Source organism: Chiloscyllium plagiosum, unplaced genomic scaffold, assembly GCF_037043375.1.
Source record: "Chiloscyllium plagiosum isolate Xiang-an unplaced genomic scaffold, Cpla_swu_hap1 HiC_scaffold_13, whole genome shotgun sequence".
In the NCBI taxonomy this organism is placed as follows: domain Eukaryota; kingdom Metazoa; phylum Chordata; class Chondrichthyes; order Orectolobiformes; family Hemiscylliidae; genus Chiloscyllium; species Chiloscyllium plagiosum.
Genome location: NW_028270151.1, coordinates 68,045,274 through 68,064,911, shown reverse-complemented (window position 1 = coordinate 68,064,911; position 19,638 = coordinate 68,045,274). Strand labels below are relative to the sequence as shown.

The 19,638-nt window shown below is 42.2% G+C and overlaps 1 protein-coding gene across 3 annotated transcripts in view; it reads right to left on the bottom strand.

Moving 5' to 3' along the window:
- cab39 (calcium binding protein 39) overlaps positions 1-18,216 on the bottom strand; it is a 65,944-nt gene extending 47,728 nt beyond the window's left edge. Inside the window, exon 1 of one of the 3 annotated variants that reach the window (XM_087993705.1) lies at positions 18,089-18,216. The gene's annotated coding sequence lies outside the window, so the exon portion shown is untranslated. Of the gene's footprint in view, positions 1-18,054 lie in introns of all 3 variants that reach the window. The other 2 variants (XM_087993703.1, XM_087993704.1) reach the window with 2 other exon arrangements.
- Positions 18,217-19,638: the final 1,422 nt, after the last annotated feature.

Sequence of the window (19,638 nt, the reverse complement as noted above, 5' to 3'; positions counted from 1 at the left end):
CCACAGGTCAGCCAGACCATCTAAGGATAGACTTTCCTTCCCTAAAGGACATTTGTGAACCAGATGGGTTTTTCTGACAGTCAACAATAGATTCGTAGTTGTCATGAGACTCCAGATTCCTTTTTAACTGAATTCAAATTCCACCATCTGCCATGGCTGGTTCCCTGAACATCTAGAGTAATAACTCAGCGATAATACAGGAGGAACCTCGATTTTCCGAACAAGACGGGTGGGCACTATATTGTTCGGATAATTGATTATTCGGTTAATCGTCAGCCCCCCCACACCCTCGAGGCAGCCAGACTGTACACCAACAGTAAGACTGATGCTACCTTTGTGGGATAAGTCTCCAAATTGTGTGCGCGCACACACAGACACACACAACTTTTTACTGCAACTTTTTGAAAGTTCCACCTCTGCCCTGTACAGGACAATGTTCGAGAAAATATCTGGGGAAGGGGGTCGGGGGGGGGGGGGGGGGGGGGTTTAGGGTTCATCCTTATGTAGAACATCAGGGCAATTGTGGGGAGAAGGAGAGAGGGCAGGTGGTCAGTCATTTGGAAAAGGTGACTGGGCTCCCATCGATGTCCAGGACCGTTCTTGGCAGCATTTTGGTGCGCCGAGATAGTTTCTAATCATTGTAAACAAAAGATCCAGGTTGAAACAGCTGTTTGATGTAATGTTTCTATCGGGGCCTTGAGATCTCTTACGGATAATCACATATTTGGACAATTGATATTCTGATAATCAAGGTTCCTCTATACCACTACTTCATCACCTTCCCATTAATAGTTCTGCCTACAGCTATCTAGTCTCCAAAATTCTGTCATTCTCTCCACAGAATTATTTGCCTCTTACTTAAAACCATACTTACAGCCCATTTCTGTGACCAGGTTTTCAATCATCCCTGTTAATACATCCTCCTTTCACTCAATGATCATTTTTATCTGACTACACACTTCAGAACATTGGTTGCATTAACAGACAGCAAAATATATTCCAATTGCTGCAAGTGCATATCTAGTGTTGCAGAATTAGTATCTACTTGCGAACCAAGATATACTGCTTACAATCTTCTTCCACTCTCAGCTGTGTATATATAATATAGCAATCCAAAAATTAGTATTGTTTGACCAGACCTCCCCAATAAATTCTTAAGTTTTTAATTCACAGAAGTTCAATGTGAACATAATTACATGTCTGAACAAATTCTGCAATTGAGTTATCACATGTGGGAATACAGCTAAGTTATTCTACTAAGAATTATCTGTGGAGCTGTATCCAGCCAGAGCTTTGTAACTCCAACTGATAAAGCAGCTACAGAAACACATAATTTAGCAAACAGACAGCAAATACACACCCAACACTTTGCAGCTCAAGATTAACTAAATTCCAAGACACTCCACATTGCACACCAACAAAATTGCCTTAAAGAGCACCAATAGACAACTTAGTAAAATCACAAAGCATATGTTTAAGAAACCAGTGTAAAAGTATTTTACGAGCACTTTCCCAAAGATATTAACTATGATGTTTATAATTATATTTTCTTATATGCACAAAATTTTCATTAAAATACTTTATTCTTGAAGACTTAAATTTAACATTTCACAATAGACATCCATATCATCGTCACGAAGAGTCTGGATTTACAGCACTCAATAATGAAGAGCAGACAAGCACACAATCCCAAGCTATACAACTGGACAGGGTTACAGTGAAGGTGGGAAGGCAGCATAAACCTACAAGACATGGGCGGAGAAGTACGCCATTGAGTCCATTGGGTTTGTTCAGCCATTCATGTTCCAATAACGCTCAACTCCGCTTTCTTGTCATTTCCCCATAACCTTCTATTCCCTTACTGATTAAAATCTGACCATTTCAGCTTTGAACATTCTTAATGACTCAGCTACTATAGCCCCATGTAGAAAATTCCTCAAAGAAGAAATTCCTCAAATTGTCTTACTGATCTCTTAAAGAGATTACATCTTCTAGTCCTAGACTCTCCCACAAGGGGAAACAATCTCCCTGCATCTACCCTGTTAAGACCCTAAGAATCTTACATGCTTCAGCAAGATCAATCTAATCTACTCAACCCCTAAGAAAATCAAGTGATCAAATGTTCTCTGGACTGTCGCCAATACCAACATTTCTTTCCTTCGAAAAGAGAAAACTGTTCACACATTTAGTCAGTTCACAGCTGGAATACTTTGTATAATTTTAGCAAGGCCTGCACGTTTTTATACATTGCCCCTTTGAAATAACAGCGAACATTCCATTTGTCTTCCCTATTACCCATTGAATTTGGACGTTAGTTTTTTGATTCACGCATGACGACCCTCTATGTTGCGACTTTCCGCAAACATTTCCCCCATTTAAAATATTGTGCTTTTTATTTTCTTTCTGCCGAAGTACATTTGCTTAGTAATGCGACACAGAAACATTACAAAATAGTTTTATGCTGAGCCACACGAGTAGTTATCAGAGCATACGAGCAAATGTTTGAAAAAAGATTTTTTTAAGGAGGAAAGCATGTTAGAGACACAAAGAGGTCTCAGGAGTGAATTCAAACTTTGGGTCTTTGCAGCCAAATAAAGACTTAAGAAACCAGAGTTGGAGGAGTGCAGAGACCTCAGATGGTTGTAGAACCGAATGAAGTTAGAGATGGGGAGAGGCAAAAGCTATTTAGGGATTTCAAAGCATCCAGAAGGAATTTTAAAATTGTGCTGTCTCTGAATCTGGAACTGCTGGTGGTCACTGATGAGTGAACATGACTTGCAGTGAGTTAAGACAAGATTTTGGATGAATTCAAGGTGATCTAGGGTGGAAGGTGCACAATCAGGAGAACATTTGAATAGTCAAGCTTACACAAAGTAGTTGACATAGTCCTAAGTACATATGCAGACATCACAGCCAAAATGGATAACATTAAGATGTGCAAAAAAGCAGTCATGGTAATGGGTGGTTTCCAAGGAAATGGTCTGCTTCAGCTTCAAATGGTTGTCAATGACAGAGATGGTGCTGGTTGTCAGGGAATGGGGTGTATAGCCAAAAACAGTATTAAGGAGGCCAAAGACACTAAGTTAGAAGCAATGTCTGCTCTTCCACTACTTAATATCGCAATAAATGACATATCAGTGGCCAAAGACTGGACAACATGCCTTTTATTCTACTAACTAAAAAAGTTGGTCTTCACCTTTTGATTAAAAACTGACAAACTTGAACCTCTACTAATTGGTCTCACATGACTGCATGCCCTGCAGTATCTCTAGCAGAATTGATTAACTGTTCCATGCCAGATAGTAACTGATACTTATAACCTTTTGTACTGTTGATGGATTTATAAAGACCTATACAATACGGCAGTTTTAGAAGCGATTAGGCTTTTATTATTTTGTGAACATAAAATCTAAAAGTTAAAGATGATCTAGTCAAAACCTGTTTCCTTTCTTTTTTTCACATTTAATAAATTTGCTTCACGAATTATATTGAAACCCATGTAGTTTGACAGTGTTATTCTTTCTTTAACACGGAGGATTCAATAGTAGTCATTCTATTGGATTTATTGAGTAAATTGGATTTATAATGATTATGTATTCAACCTTGTATGACAGGTTTTGCACATATAAAATTAAAGCTTTGGGTATGTACAGCAAAGACCCACCTGAAGGAATACCGCATTACAGAATCTCAAGCACAGGTGGCCATATACCCACTAACACCCATGCTGGCAGCTTAAAAGAGCTAACCAATTAATTCCACTCCCCTGCTTTTCTGGACAGTCTCAAAAATGTTTCCCTTCCCTCTTAAGTATACAGAGGGCAAATCAGGAGGGCAAAAAGGGGACAAGATAGCTTTAGCGATTAGGGTTAACAAGAATCCAAAAGGGGTTTTATCAAGATATTAAGGAGAAAAGGGTAATTGGGAGAGAATAGGGCCCCTCAAAGATCAGCAAGGCAGTTTAAGTGTGGAACCACAGCAGATGGGTGAAAGATACTAAACAAGAATTTTACATCAGTGTGTACTGTGGAGAAGCACATGGAAGATATAGAATGTGAGGAAATGGATGGTGACATCTTTAAAAATACCCATATTACAGCGGTTGTGGTGCCGGATGCCTAAACACAAAAGTGGATAAATCCATAGGACCTGATCAGACGTACCCTCGAACTCTGTGGAAAGCTAATGAAGTGATTGCTAGGCCCTTTGCTGAGATATTTGTATCATCGATGATCACAGCTGAGGTGTCAGAAGACTGGAGGTTGGCTAACATAGTGCCACTATTTAAGAAAGGTGGTAAGGAAAAGCCAGGGAACTATAAACCAGTGAGCCTGGCATCGATGCTGGGCGTGAAAAAGTTGCCCCTCACTCTAAACCTATGCCCTCCAGTTGATTGAGTATTTCGAAGAAGTAACAAAGAGGGTTGATGAGGGCAGAGCGATAGATGTGATCTATATGGACTTCAGTAAGGCGTTCAACAAGGTTCCTCACAGTATACTGGTTAGCAAGATTCAAACTTACAGAATACAGGGAGAACTAGCTCAAAGATAAAAGACACAGGGTGATGGTGGAGGGGTGCTTTTCAGACTGGAACCTTGCGACCAGTGGTGTGCCACAAGGATGTGTGCTGGGTCCACTGCTTTTCGTCATTTATATAAATGATTTGGATGTGAACAAAGGAGGTATAGTTAGTAAGTTCACAGATGACACCAAATTTGGAGGGGCAGTGGACAGTGAAGGTCACCTCAGAGCAGAACGGGATCTTGATCAGTGGGCCACTGGCCTGCGAAGGTGGCGTTTGATACACTTTCCTTTATTGGACAGAGCAATGAATGTAGGAGTTGGGAGGTCATGCTGCAGCTGTACAGGACATTGGTTAGGCTACTTTTGGAATATTGTGCGCAATTCTTGTCCCCCTATCAGAAAGATGTTGTGAAACCTGAAAGGGTTCAGAAAAGATTTACAAGGGTATTGCCAAGGTTGGAGGATCTGAGCTACAGGGAGAGGCTGAATAGGCTGGGGCTGTTTTCCCAGGAGCGTCGGAGGCTGAGGGGTGACCTCAGAGGTTTATAAAATCATGAGGGACATGGATAGGATATATAGACAAAGTCTTTACCCTGGGGTGGGGGAGTTCAGAACTAGATGGCATAGGTTTAGGTGAGGGGGGGAAATTTTAAAGAGACCTATGGGGCAACATTTCCACGCAGAGAGTGGTGCGTGTATGGTGCCAGAGGAAGTGATGGAGGTTGGCACAATTACAACATTTAAAAGGCCTCTGGATGGGTATATGAATAGGAAGGATTAAGAGGGATATGGCCAAGTGCTGGCAAATGGGACTGGATTACATTGGGATATCTGGTTGGAATGGGTAATTTTGACTGAAGGGTCCGTTTCCGTGTTGTACATCTCTATAACACAAAGTATACAAACCATAGGGGAGAAGAACTTGAAAATCAAAAGGGAGACACCAAGTCATATTCAAATATTACTTTTCCAGTGAAATTAGGAGAAATTTAACACCTGCACTGTGTTAACAATAAGAGAGGCTATGTAACTGTTCAGCTTCTCATTGAATGTGATCAATTTCACAGCCTGAAAACTGACATTATAGATATACATGGAGCCGTATAATCAAAAGGCTTGCTTAGACAGAAACCAAACCGTGATTTGGATGCTTACTCAGTCAAAGTTTAGGCTGCAATTACTAACAATTATATTGAGGCCTGAAGCTTAGAATAGGCTTTGCCGTGGGCATACAACTACTTTTGGAATGCACTATATCAACTATTCATACCAAAATTATTTGAGCAGCAAATTGCAAGTGTCATGTATTTAATCTTTTGAAACAAATGTAGAAAACAAGAACAAACTGTATCATGTAGAAATAATACCTACTTTGTAATATCCAGAAAAACATGTACTTCTGTGGTAAAACAGCACCAGAAAGTGTACTAAACTATTCAGAGTTTTTCCTCAGTTTCCTGTTTGCCAGGTTAAACTGTTAAATTTCTGTTGCTTAAATCTACTTTCCAGTTTTGGGTCAATAAACAGTCTGCCTTTTCTCCGCCCACCTGAAACACACATCTGGACCTTCTGAAGGTGACATGTTTATAATAACTTCAATAGTAACCTTTGAAAATTAGTTCAATTAGTTAAAAATTAAGAATATTTAATATAACTTGGTATTTTGTTCCAACATTCGACCACAGACTGTATTGTGGGAGTGTGTGTGGACAATAGAGCATTCAGTCTGGTTCCAGATCATTGTCACAACAAATCTTTTACTAAATTATACATAGAAACAAACAGAAGATACTGAATCTCAAGAGCATCCCCACTGCCAGTTCAGCAGAAGATTATACCTACCCACCTCCGGGCTGCACTTGAACCACTGGATAAAAAAATCCAGTATTTAGTGGGAAGCAAGGATGTGCTTATTGTGCATGGAAACAAACAGACTTGTTACTAGAGCTATCTAGTGAACTCCTGTTACTTAGGTGCACAAATCAATAGTACTTAGGCAAAGTATTACAGTATTAGAGATGTACCTCAGAACAAAATCCCAATCACTGATCAGGCAGTGAAAGGAAAAACAAAATTGCTCCTCAGCTGTTTGAGCCATTTGGAAAGAAGCAATTTTCTATTAGTTTAACCATGGACTTTTAATAGAACAGTTACACCTTCACAACTACACTGACTAGGTGCAATATACAATTACTCTTGAAGATTAGGGGCTTATTTTCAGCATGCAACAAATTACACAAGGCATAAAAGGAATTACTGGTTAAAAATGCTTCCTCCCAGAACTTCCTTCTCAATTTCTTTACTTTTTTTAATATTCACAAAGGGAAATCAGTGGGCTGAAAATGCTCTACAAGAAAGATTTGCTGACAAACCTATATGATTCAAACTCACTTACGACACCTTTTCTTCAGAAAGCACATTGATACATCTATGGATTTGTATTTAAGTACCTTACCTGCCCATTACAAGAAACTGATGTACTGAGCATAATGGGTTTTCATTTTAAATGGCAAATTGCAAATTTAGTAATTTTCAGATTGAGTGCCTAAAAGCCAATGAGGTACAGCAAAATGAAATCACTCAGAAGAAAGATCCTCTTCAATCACAACTCCTGTACTGATGTTGTTTACATTCCCAAACGAGGATGATCCATCTTGATCTCATTTAGAGTCTCAACATCACAGAAGCCAGACTTCAGCCAATTTGATTCAGTTTGTGTTTTATACAAACAGCTGAACACGTGGATATAGTAAAGGATGTGAGCTCCATCATACCAACAGAAAATCTGTGTTCCAGAATGGGCTAGATCTCTAGCCAAGTTCTTCACTGGACTCTACCCATCAGATGGTAAAAACAATGACTGCAGATGCTGGAAACCAGATTCTGGATCAATGGTGCTGGAAGAGCACAGCAGTTCAGGCAGCATCCGAGGAGCTTCAGCAAAATCGACGTTTCGGGCAAAAGCCCTTAATCAGGAATTGGACAATCGCTCAAGTATATTCTGTCCACAAACAGAACGTTTGTTTTATTCGTGGGATGACAGCATTGCTGGCTATGCCAGCATTTATTGTCCATCCCAGAGGACAGTTAAGAGTCAACCACACTGCTACTGGTCTGAAGTCACACGTAGTCCATACCAGGTAAAGATGGCCGTATCCTTCCCTAAAGGGCATTAGTGAACCAGATGGATTTTTCTGACAATTGACAATGGTCTCATGGTCATTTTAATTCCAGATTTTTATTGAATTCAAATTCCACCATCTGCTATATAGTGGAATTCAAACCCGATCCCCAGATCATTGCCTGGATCACTAGATTAACACACCAGTGATGATACCACTAGCCTATCACTCCTCCTAATGCCAATTCCCATCAGAAAAGCTACAGTAAATACTGTTGAGTGTGTCAACCAGCACATATGCACTAAATCTGTATGGCAATGCTGAGATTTGGATTTTACCACATACAACCTTGACCAATACATGGTCAAACAGAAAAGCCTAAAGGTCAGGTAAGCCTGAAGGACAGGTGAGAGACAAATGAAAGTATCAGTCCAGTGCCTTCATATGCAAGGCAGAGCACAAGATTAAGGAGCCCATTGGTTAAGCCACTGTTGGAATATTGCTTGCAATTCTGGTCTCCTTCCTATCGGAAAGATGTGAAACTTGAAAGGGTTCAGAAAAGATTTACAAGGATGTTGCCAGGGTTGGAGGATCTGAGCTACAGGGAGAGGCTGAACAGGCTAGGCTGTTTTCCCTGGAGCGTCAGAGGCTGAGGGGTGAACTCAGAGGTTTACAAACGTATGAGGGGCATGGAGCAGGTAAATAGGCAAAGTCTTTTCCCTGGGGTCAGGGAGTCCAGAACTAGAGGGCATAGGTTTAGGTTGAGAGGGGAAAGATATAAAAGAGACCTACGGGGGTGGTACGTGTATGGAATGAGCTGCCAGAGGAAGTGGTGGAGGCTGGTACAACTGCAACATTTAAGAGGCATCTGGATGGGTCTACGAATAGGAAGATTTTGCAGGGATATTGGCCGGGTGCTGGCAGGTGGGACTAGATTGGGATATCTGGTCGGCATGGACGAGTTAGACCGAAGGGTCTGTTTCCATGCTATACATCTCTATGACTATGAAATTTACAGCATTTGGAGGAAAACTCTCTTGACAATCTCCTAAATTGACAAAAAAAAACTTAGCAGACTCAATGGGCTGAATGGTCTGATTTCTGCTCCTACATCTTAAGGCCTTATGAAGTAGTTACTGGAGGCACTCAACTCAGCACGAGGAGAAACTAGGGTAGTCACCTCGGTTAAATCACCACAACTTGATTTACCTTCTCTACATTACAAGGTCCAAAGCAGAGATGTCTTCTAATAAATTCAGTGTTCAGTGCTACTTGCCATTCCTCAAATCAACAAATGTTCAAATGCTCATGTAGCAAAAGAATCCATGCTTGGACAACTAACAAATCATATCGGTTCCATACAATTGCCAAGCAATAACCAGTGTTAACAGTAGATAAGCTGAACATTTCCTCTTAACCTTTATAGCCAAATCACTCAATATTTGGGGAGGAGGGGCACCATTTACTAGCAACCAGCCACACCACTATTATAGCAAAAAGAACAGGTCATGGGTGGGAATTCAATGGGGAGTTACTCATCTTTTCAATTTAAAAGTTTTTTTGCCCACCATCCAACAAGGTATAAGTCGGTGCAAGGGAACGCTATCCGCTTGTTGACCCTCTGACAGTGCCCTCTCCCTCAATGATGACATTCCCACAGCACCCACTTCCTCAGTGCTAACCTGTACATAACTCCCAAAAACAAAATCAAGAAGCTTGACACCATCCAGGACAGAATCATCTACTTGATCACCACTTCATCGTTAATTTAAATATTCATAAAAGACAACATTGAAATGCAAGTTTGTTTTTCACCTTCAGTACAGCATGACTAAAGGGTGGGAACTGTCTAAAAGATACACTATCATAACTTACCAAGACTTCTGGACAAAACTTCTCAAAACCTAACCCTCCATCACTTCGAACAACAAGAGCAAAAGGTACATGTTAACACACTACCTCTGTTTCCCTCCAAGTCACAAAACATCCTGACTTGGAAATATTCTTCATTGAACTGAAAATTCCAGCTAATAGCATTGTGGGAGTACTTGCAACACACAAATCAACAGCTGACCACCAATTTCAAAACGACCACGAAGATAATCAACAACTGCTGACCTTGATAGCAACACTCTTGGCTTTAAAAATAAATAAAGAGTAAAAAGCTGTGCTAATCCACTAGTTAAAGTAAAAAGCCAGAAAAAGTCTGTTGCTAGCCATGATGTGTTTTCAAGAAGTACACCAATACTTTCAGCAAATTTTTTAACTGGCTTGCTTGCTTCAATATTATGGCAATGACTATAACACAATCCTGTTTTAGTTATTTTTATAATGGGTTTTATTTTCCATAATCTTAACCTGTTACAGAACCAGTATCCAAACGTTGAACTCTTATTCAAAACGTATATACTAAAAAAATGCAATTTTCAATCAGAAGGTATAAGGGGACATGGAATCAAATTTGCAAGACTGAAAATTTAAGGGTTAATTCAAATGACTTGGCAATGTTAAATCAAACATGGGAGAAGGAGTAAGCGCACCTTTCCCAGACTTATTCTTTGGTTAATTAATTTTTTTTATAAAACCAGTTTGACCATGTTATGTTCTTACAAAACAATTATACAGTGAGAGTTGTGTCACTTTGGCAGAGTACCTTTTAAGACTGCAAACAGTGCTGAATACAATGACAATCTAGTAATTTGTGGACCAGGAAGCAACCATGAATAGCTTACAGACAATTGTTAAAAAATACACAAGTGCCTCAATAATTTGCTTCAGGAAAGGGAACCAGTCACCTTTACCTTATCCACATGAATCCATCCACCTTTATGACAGAATCACAGTTATAGTAAACCACTACATGCAACATTTTTGATTACATTGATTTGTTTATTGTCACATCCACCCTACAGCACCATCTTAAAACACAGAAAAATAAATCAAAACAAAATATAAAAGACAGAAAAATAAAGAAATGAAGTTCAACTTAACAGTCCTTTTCGTTAAGTGTTCAGCCATGGGTCTGAAGCAGCCAACCATGAGTCCCCACACCATGACACCAAAATAAGAGTCGCCATCTCGTCTCCACTCAGGTCCTCACTGAACTTCGCCAATGCAGCCAACACCAACATCAGGTTCTGCATCAACCCAAACACAACTCTGCCACCGCCAACAAGAGCCCATCTCAACTATCTCACCAACATTGCCAGCACCGATACCGCTGGATTTCATACTGGGCCCAAGCTCACCTCTGCTGCTGCCTCCATGAGTCTGCGCTGGATGCAGACACCACAGGGAACCCAAACTCGACTCTGCCACAGCAGCCATGAGTCGGGGCTGGGACCTCCTCATTGATGTAGAAATCGCAGGAAACGCAAACTCACATCCAATTTCTCCACCACAACTCCACACTGGGCTCATCTCACTGCTGCCAATGCTGTCACTGCACCAGAGTTCTTCACACAAGGTAAGTAAAAAGGAAAATAAGTGAGAAAAGAAAAATGTGGAACAGACAAGCCCTGGGCACAGGAGCCCTACTCTGCTGTCACCTTATAGTGGACAGCTTGTTGCCAATAAGCCAAACATATCAGAATAAACGGAGGTAATCGCAACCCAACTAAATTAGCTTCCCTTCAGCATTCAGGCCTGCTGCCTTAAGTTGAGAAAACATACTCCAGGCATAAATGTCAACCAAAATTCCAATGTTCAACAGATATATGCTCTCTTCCCAACAGATTCACCAAAGTGGCATTGCTCTGAGCATCGTCAGCATTTGACATCAGGCTTCAGTCATGTGATCCAGGTCAAACAATGAAAAAGAATACTCTCTCTGAATACCAATGACTTGGAGCAAACAATGAAAGAAGGGAACAAAATGTACTCAGGTCTGGGGACTTCAATACCCAAAATTTGTTGATGCCACAACTGATCAAGCCAGCTATGTCCTGAAAGACTAAACAGTTAAACATGTCAAATTCCAAACAGCTAGTACCAACAGGAGGATATTGCCTACTCGACTTCATCTTCAACTGGTCACAGATGTGTGTCTGCAACAGTACTGTTAAGAACAACCACGGCCAACTTGTCCTGGAAAGGAAGTCTTCATAATGAAGGAGTTCTCCATTATGCAACAAACTATTACAAGCACACATCAACGCATTCACAAGACACAGACTCGTGAATAATAGAAACGTATACCTCCATATCTTGAAGTTAGTATAGCCATCATCTCTATTAAACTGGAATATCACTTTTTTAAAAATAGAAAACCTCAAACAGGAGCAGTGCCAGACATTCTTTACAACATTGCATCATCTAGAGCACAGGATCACCGTCAACATGGTTAAGCAGCAGGCATATGATTAGAGGGGAAAAAAAAGACCAGTAGCCAGTCCAATCACGAACAGTTGAGGTCAATTAAAGGAAAATCCTCAAGAATCTTCACCTTCAACAAATGTGAGGTCATCACAAATGGGTAAGCTGGGGCATGGTAGTAACTTCACTGGACCGGTAGCTCAGAATTCCAGGCTAATGTTCTGGGGATGTGGGTTTGAATCTGAATATAGCTGATGAAACACGGCATATGGAAAAGAAATTTAAAAAGTCAAGGTGAAATATTTTCAGCCAAAAGTGCAAGTGGGCAATCCTACTCAGCCTCCTCTTGTTATCTGCAATGTTCGTTCAATTCAGTTCACTCAACATGCCGAAAATGTGACTCAGCATAGTCAATACAAAGATTACATGGCCTAACTAAGTATCAAATCTAAAACAGAAGATCAGAAATATCTGTTCATAATATCTTACTCTGTACACCTGCTGCCAATTCTACCAAAATTACCACAAGGTGCTTCGTCCCAATGGTCTTAGAGGATGGTAAATTATGATACGAAAGAAATGTATCTTTCCTGATCACTTACAGCATTTAACTGTGATCAAAACTCTATGTGACACAATCAACCTGCAGCGTTAGCCATTCTAATCTAATTAAATGAAGCAATTGTCAAGATAAAGTAATTGTTTAATTAGCACTTGGTATTGTAATCCAGTAGTCATACATCTTACCTCAGTACAACACATTTTCAACCATTTCTCAAAAATTTGCAGCAACTTCAGGTGATTATTTCCCGTATGTGAGTTCATTACCAAGATTTGTATTTATTGGCTATCCTTAACTGCCTTTGACTGCCACCTTTTTGAATGTGTAAACATAGTTAAAAAGTCAACTGCATTGTGGTGGGTCTGGAGTCAAAAGATAGATGAGATCCACAAAGGGACAATAATGATCTGGAAGGCCTATGTTCACTATTACTGATACAAGACTAGTTTTCTTTAAATTCCAGATTTTATTTAACTGAAATAACCCCAGCTGCCACTGATGATTTGAACAGCTGCTTCCCAATTGCAAGTCCAGATCTCACCAAAATAAAGGAACTACAATAACAAGACAAAAATAAAGTTTTGGACTTAATGGCATTCAAAACTGACGGCAAAAGAAACCTTTCACTGATCTCAAGAATTCTAGCAGCATTCGGGAGGTATATCTGAGTAGCACTATTTGAACTCAAAGTTGAGTTCCTGAATTACCAATTGACATCAAGTTGGCCAAGTGCTCCACTACTATACATGGAGATGGATACAGTCAGTGTGAGGACAGCAGACAGCCAGTTTGTAACTCTCATTCGTCATCTCCCAAATACTCAGCCAAGTATCTAGATGACTACAAACTGACAGAGTTTATGGTCACACAAGTATGGTAGAAGGTGGCACTTGCTTGAGTAACTGTATCTCAGCTAGAAGTGTACATTTCCAGAGTGGAAGAAGGAAGCTAAAAATAGATTGGAAAAATGTCAAAAACAAAACACGTCAACATTTACTAGTTCAACAATTTTAATCACATAATGGTTCCACAATTTTGGGTGGTAAAATTTTGACCAAAGCTAAAACACACTATACCTTGACAGATATAGTGAGAAACCAATATGATCTCATCCGGAGAGGGACATGAGCTGCAAACAACAGGGTACCCTTCATTGTCCAATACTTCTCAGGAGCTGGAAAACTCTGCCATGTTCTTCACAGCCTGCAACACATTATTAATGAGGACGAGCACCTTGCCAAGGCCTTCCCCACACCTTCTTGCCTTTAAACAATCAAACTTCACCTGGAGGCCCACTGAACATGTTACCTAGTAGGGCGACAAAACGTCTGGAAATGAACCTTCCAGCTCAACGAGCAAACCTACATCCAGAACCTCCATCTGAGCTACAAATCAACTCAAATCTCACTAAGACCTATTGGTGCAATACACTAAAAATGGCCCGAAAAATGGGAAACGAATGCCATTCAGCAGAGTGCCACCCATGAACAGCTGTACTTACTGCACGAATGCCTAAGAAAACAGGTATTACCTAAATGCCTTCAATACAAACCATCCCTTAACCACCCCGCTAGCCAGACTTCGCCTGGAGACCCACTGAAGATGGTACCTAGTAGGGTGACGAAACGTCTGGAAACGAGCAAACCTACATCCAGAATCAAACTTCAAACAGATCACTGTTCGCAGCAAACTGCCCAGCTTTCAGGACAACACCATACAACCTTGTCACGGTAGATAATGCAAGACATTTCAGTGTCGACACATACCACCATTACACGTGGAGACAGTTCCCACCATGTACATGGCAGGCACTCATGTGACTCAGCCAACATGGTCTCTCTCACACGCTGCAAGCAAGGATGCCCTGAGCATGGTACATTGGTGAAACCGACCAGAGACTACGGCAATGGATGCATGGAGACCAACAATCAGGTAGGAGAGTTCCCTCCCAGTCAGAGAACACTTCAGCTGTTCGGGTCATTCTGCCTCTGACCTTTGAGTGACCATCCTCCAAGGCAGACTGAGACAGGCAACAACGCAAAGTAGACAAGCAAAGGCTGATAGCCAAGTTCAGTACCCATGGGAATGGTCTCAACTAGGGCCTTGGGTTCATGTCACACAACAGGTGACCCCACTGCACTATACACACAGACAGACATACTCCTACAGACCCATACACTCATGCAGACCCTCTCTCATACATGCATACCATACACTCCACACCCACCCTCTCACAGACTTATAGCCCTTTACAGTCTCACAGCCACTCATAGCACCGCCACCCCCCCCCCCTGCCCATGTGTGACTCCAGATCCACAGCGACATGGTTAATTCTTAACAGCCCTCTGTTTAATTAGGGATGGGCAATAAACATTGCCCTCATCCTGTGAATGGATGTAAGAAGAGTTTCTAAGGTGTCTTTATAGGTTTCAACTTATTCTGAGATTGAATTTCCTGGCAACAAACAAAACTTTCAACTCTTATCTTACTTAAAACGTTAACTACAATTGCAAAGTAGCAAGAGATGAGTTAATCACTTTCTATATTTGGTTACTTTCATTAGAGTATATGCATACTAAATTAGTAGCATAACTTCTGGAAGTGAAGAATGTAGTTCTGCACCCCAACTCTCAACAGTTGGAAAATTCCACTCAAAGCTCACAAACTGAAAAACGAGTAAAAAGCCAGTTTGGAATTAACACTAATTATCTTCCTCCATCAGCAACCTATGATTTGCATTTCTGATCATTTAGATCATGCAGCATGAACACTTGAGACCAGTTAGAGTCCAGGAAATGATGAACTGAAAAAAATTCCAAATAATGCAGCTATAGTGCCAACAAGCTAAATGATAAAATTTCTGCTTGCTCTAGGTTTATGCTTTGCTTTTTTTCAATCAACTTACTTTTCCCCCAAAAAATTCACAAAGACAACAGCTTCATCAGAAATGCAAGATTACCAGATTTTTAGTAGTATTTTTTGGCAGTATGAAAATTTTCAGAATACCTTCCAGTATGAAATAGGGATGTTAATAAAATACAATAAATGCATTAATCAAATAATTCAAATAACCAAAGCATAGATGAAAAATTGAGCCTCACAACTTTTTATACTCAAGTGTCAAACTCGCCTTTCCATGTAGCCATTACCAAAAACGTCTCTGCAATCCTGACAGCTCAATCTAAAGCTATTCAAATGAATAGATCTTGCCACTGGTATGAAGGACCAAACATTGTGGAAAATAAATGAGGCATTGTGGACAGAGGCAAATTCACAGCTTTTACAACATACATGTAAGATGGATAAATCTCCAGTAAACAGGAAGGTGCCATTGCAGAAACATTAATTTATTTTGCAAGTGCTGAACTGCAACTCAAAAATCAAACAAGTAGTTATTTAGGATCACAAGTGTGCAAAATTTCTTCAACTCCAATTGTTGCTGTTTTTATCACTGCAGAGATTTATAAATGACCTTGTCATCATTCATTCTGAAAAATGTAGGTGCTGGTCACAAGGACATTTAGTTTTATTTGTACATTGATGTAATAGAAAACAAACATATCAAGAAAAGTCTGATACAAATATCAAAAGATACCAGATATATAACTAAGCGATGGATATAGACCTCATATTTAAATTATGCTGCAGTTAAATAAATCTGTGACAGCAACTTTGTCAACACTTATCACTACAATGAAATTGAAGTCAATAATTTGTAACTTGTTAATCAAGTTGGCCTTTTCGTTCATTGATGAGTTATACAATATATCAATACAGTACATTCACATTATACCACAAAGTGGCACAATAGGTAATACCCAGAATTTGCCCTCACAAGCCATTAAATGGACATCAGGATTATTTTCAAAAAATAAGTCTGATCTTCAAGAACCTCAAACCAGAAAAATTACACAAGCCTTAAACAGGTTGCATATACACCCTGGGTAGAGGTTTTGGGGAAGAAAATATACTCTTGAAACAGCAGCACAAATATTCTGCAACACACAGGTCAATGCAAGCCCTTGCAGTTACCAAATAAAGGAACTGTGTTTCATTTGGCAACCATGTTATCATTTGTCAACATTAAAATCCAAAGACAGGTTTAGCACTCGTCTAACATTTGCCATTCTTGCAAATCTAAATTCTACAATGTAAACATCACAATCTAAACATAGGAAACACAATCTTAGAAAGACTAAAGTTCCAGCTCAAACAAAACTTCAAAACTCTCCTGCAAATTGAGTAATGGCAGAAACAGATGTCCACAATTTTCTGGTCACTCAAAAGATACAAGTCAGATGCAGGTGGTTACATTTTGCAAAAAAATTCCAAATAAATTTTTAACTTAAATAAATTTACAAAGGAAAGTTCCAGCTTCAAAGTATTCATGTGTGTATTACTTTTCATAATTCGAGCAGAATCTGAAGGAAAACCTTTTCCTATTTCAGAAAGTAGTATTTAGCAAAGTTACAAGCTATCCCCTCATTAAATCTTTGAACCAAAATCAATCCAACTCTACATTTCTAACAAAGCACAGAAAATGAAAAAAATTGATACAGTTGCCTAGAATACAAAATACTAAAGTATGGCTGTAAGCTAATTTAGTAGTTGATATTAGTTACTCACATACATGATTTGGAGTTAATCTATTATCTCTCAAATCCTACAGTAACCAAAACTGAGAACCACAGAAGTCAAATATAAAACTGTAGCTCCTAGTTAACCAAAACTCTGCAAATTTTGAACTGGCGTTTCTGAATTTAGCACCACTACATTTCCTATCTGCCAAGTGAAACAACAAAAACATAGCAACTCCTGAGGTCAATCGTAACCCACAATAAAAGGATCACTGCACACTATCTGAACACTGAGGTTATCTCCAATGCCGTGGAAGCACCTGCAGAGTGCAAACAATATGATTTTACGCTGGCCGTGTTGAAGGGAAGAGAAATGCCTCTCTTGCTGCAGTTATTTTGAGGGGAGGCGATACCTTCTGTTGCACCGTCCTTTAAGCGTTGGACTGCCTGATTATCATTTAGTTGTGTGTGTGAGAGAAAGAGAGACAGTGTGTGTCTGCTGTGGAGAGGCTCCCCCTTTACATTACTCAGTGAAGGAATGTCAGACCGCGCCACGCTTTGCGCGACAATGAAGCAGCCGGAATGAGACAGGTGCAATGCCGGACAAGGGATGAGCAGCCCAGCTCCAGGCGCCGGGAGGAGGGGGTTAGGGAAGTAAGGGGAATGGGGGGGGGGGGGGGTATGTTAGCCCCAGACCGGGGGAGGGTGGGGAGTCCCCTCCCACCAGCACCAACCGGCAGAGGCGAGAACCAGACGGCATGGCGCCCAATCAACAACTGAACCACAGGCGAGGCGCGGAGCGGCTCGGTGGCAGATGGGAGAGGACAACTCCCACACCCCACCCCTCCCCTCCCCTCCCCTCCGCCCCCTAAAGCCACCCAGCGGCCGGCGACTAGGCCGCAGCGAGAAGCCCGGGCCCCCAGTGAGGGGGGATGGCGGAGGCAGGGAGATTTACTTACAGCGCGGCCCGTAGGCAATGGGTGACTCACGCTCCGCTCCCGTCCGTGGGCCTCGTCACCCGCCGCCGGCGTGCCCGCTGTCCGTGCGGCCTCTCTGGCGGTGCTATTCGCGCGGCCCCGCTGCCTCTCCCGCCGCTGCTCCTCCTCCACCGCCGATTCCTTCTCACTCACAGACCGGGCGGCCCTGCCGCGCTGCGTCAGTACGTCAACGTCCGGCAAAGACGTCAGCACGTACACACGTCACCACCACCATCAACACCCACCCCCAAACCAACACCGAAAAACCACAACGTGGGATTGTGAAGGAATGGGACAGAGGAGGAATGGGAGAGGGTGATGGGGAATGGGAGAGGGTGATGGGGAATGGGGAGGAATGGGTGAGGGTGATGGGGAATGGGGAGGAATGGGAGAGGGTGATGGGGAATGGGAGAGGGTGATGGGGAAAGGGGAGGAATGGGAGAGGGTGATGGGGAAAGGGGAGGAATGGGAGAGGGTGATGGGGAATGGGAGAGGGTGATGGGGAATGGGGAGGAATGGGAGAGGGTGATGGGGAATGGGAGAGGGTGATGGGGAATGGGGAGGAATGGGAGAGGGTGATGGGGAATGGGAGAGGGTGATGGGGAATGGGGAGGAATGGGAGAGGATGATGGGGAATGGGAGAGGGTGATGGGGAATGGGAGAGGGTGATGGGGAATGGGGAGGAATGGGAGAGGGTGATGGGGAATGGGAGAGGGTGATGGGGAAAGGGGAGGAATGGGAGAGGGTGATGGGGAATGGGAGAGGGTGATGGGGAATGGGGAGGAATGGGAGAGGGTGATGGGGAATGGGAGAGGGTGATGGGGAATGGGAGAGGGTGATGGGGAATGGGGAGGAATGGGAGAGGGTGATGGGGAAAGGGGAGGAATGGGAGAGGGTGATGGGGAAAGGGGAGGAATCGGAGAGGGTGATGGGGAATGGGGAGGAATGGGAGAGGGTGATGGGGAAAGGGGAGGAATCGGAGAGGGTGATGGGGAATGAGGAGGAATGGGAGAGGGTGATGGGGAAAGGGGAGGAATGGGAGAGGGTGATGGGGAATGGGGTAAGGGGAGGAATGGGAGAGGGTGATGGGGAAAGGGGAGGAATCGGAGAGGGTGATGGGGAAAGGGGAGGAATCGGAGAGGGTGATGGGGAAAGGGGAGGAATGGGAGAGGGTGATGGGGAAAGGGGAGGAATCGGAGAGGGTGATGGGGAAAGGGGAGGAATGGGAGAGGGTGATGGGGAAAGGGGAGGAATCGGAGAGGGTGATGGGGAAAGGGGAGGAATGGGAGAGGGTGATGGGGAAAGGGGAGGAATGGGAGAGGGTGATGGGGAATGGGGTAAGGGGAGGAATGGGAGAGGGTGATGGGGAATGGGGAGGAATGGGAGAGGGTGATGGGGAAAGGGGAGGAATGGGAGAGGGTGATGGGGAAAGGGGAGGAATGGGAGAGGGTGATGGGGAATGGGGGTAAGGGGAGGAATGGGAGAGGGTGATGGGGAAAGGGGAGGAATCGGAGAGGGTGATGGGGAATGGGGTAAGGGGAGGAATGGGAGAGGGTGATGTG